Source organism: Tupaia chinensis, unplaced genomic scaffold, assembly GCF_000334495.1.
Source record: "Tupaia chinensis unplaced genomic scaffold, TupChi_1.0 Scaffold000118_1, whole genome shotgun sequence".
NCBI lineage: Eukaryota > Metazoa > Chordata > Mammalia > Scandentia > Tupaiidae > Tupaia > Tupaia belangeri.
In genome coordinates, this window is record NW_006159584.1 from 3677074 (window position 1) to 3678711 (window position 1638).

Sequence of the window (1638 nt, forward strand, 5' to 3'; positions counted from 1 at the left end):
TATCTATGTAAAGAGGGACATGAGATTGAAGGCCAATAGGACATTCAAAGTTTGATTATGACAGAGCAGAGACCTGCCTGTACCCTTCATTGTCCAAACATCGGAAGTCCAGATTTCCTCTTTGTGGAGCCTCAGGAATACATATGGGCAGTTTGTGATGCGAAATGGCCCCAGACATCCATACCACCTAGTGTTGCACCCTTGTATAACCTGTCCCCTCAAATGTGGCCAGGACTTTGTCACTTTCTCCTATCAGATGAAATATGGTGAAAGGAAGAGGATGTGCTTTTTGAGACCATTTTCATTTTGACAGTATTCTCCTTCCTCTTTCTTGGGGCCCCCTTCTGGAGGAAGCAAGCTGCTATTGTGGTGAATGGCCCTGTGGAGAATCAGACTTGACAAGGAGCAGGTCCTGGGCCAACAGTGGATGAGGATGTGAGATCTGACAACAGGTAAGATGGCTGGAAACCACTGCTGCCCTGGGTGACACCTCACTTGTAGCCTTATGAGAGACCCTGACCCTGAGAAACAGCTAAATCTGGATTCCTGACCCAATGGTGACATATGTTTGTCAATTTAGTCCACTAAATTTTGAGTTGCTTTTTTATGAAGCAATAGAAACTTAGTTTTCATTATGTAGAGTATTTATTCAGGTGGATTTGAGACTGGAACTCATCCCAATACAGAGATAGTAGACTATCTCTTTACCTGTGAATAGCCCTGAGGAAGAACATGGTCTGGAAAGCTGCAAAAAGTTGCATTTAGACTGATGTGAAAAAACAAACAAATGTTTTCTGGACACTTGAGGAGGAAATGACATTTTCAGAAAGGAAATTGAAACTTCAAAGGCTATGCAGTAGGCAAAAATAAATAAATAAATAAAAGTACCAGTAAGTTATTTTGATAGAGAACGAGCCTAAGGTGTAAGTAATGCTGCAATGAATATGGATGTGTAAGTGTTTTTCTGACCAAGTATTTCCTATCCTTCGGGTAGATACCCAAAAGTGAAATGACAGGGTCATATGATAGATCTATTTGTAGATTTTTTTGAGGAAACTCCATATTGTTCTTTACAGTGACTGTACTAATTTACATTCCTACCAACAATGTAGGAGAATTCCCTTTTCACCACAGCCTCGCCAGCATTCTGACTAGGGCTAAGTGGTATCTCATTGTAGTTTTCATTTGTGTTCGCTTAGAAGAGAGGTTGAGCATGTTTTCTTTCTTTTTAAAAAATATTTTATTCATTATTATTTTCTAGTTTGACCAGAGAGAGAGACATACACAGAGAGAAAGAAAGTGAGAAAACAAGCTGCGAAGTCCCAGACTCAAACCAAAGACTGCCATCTAGGAGTCTGGTTCCTAACCACTGCACCACCTGCCAGCCCCTTGAGCATGTTTTCATATGCTTTTTAGCAATTCGTATGTCTTCCTTGGAGAGTTGTCTGTTTAGCTTATAGTAGCACTTAATATTATTCTAAGTGTTTAAGAAAGCACTTTCTTTTAAGAAAGACTCTCAAACCAGTATTTTCCAGACCCATTGCTGAGAAGACAATATATGGAAATTGTCTCAATAGATCTGGTAATGAAACAAGACCCTCTTCTTAGTATCAGTTCTTTTTTTTTTTTTTTTTTTTT

The 1638-nt window shown here is 39.4% G+C and overlaps 1 long non-coding RNA gene across 1 annotated transcript in view; it reads left to right on the top strand.

Annotated features, from left to right (window-relative positions):
• Positions 1-282: 282 nt before the first annotated feature.
• LOC106734458 (uncharacterized) overlaps positions 283-1638 on the top strand; it is a 23325-nt gene continuing 21969 nt past the window's right edge. The window contains exon 1 of the long non-coding RNA XR_001370078.2: positions 283-452. This is a non-coding gene — a long non-coding RNA (uncharacterized LOC106734458). The remainder of the gene's footprint in view (positions 453-1638) is intronic.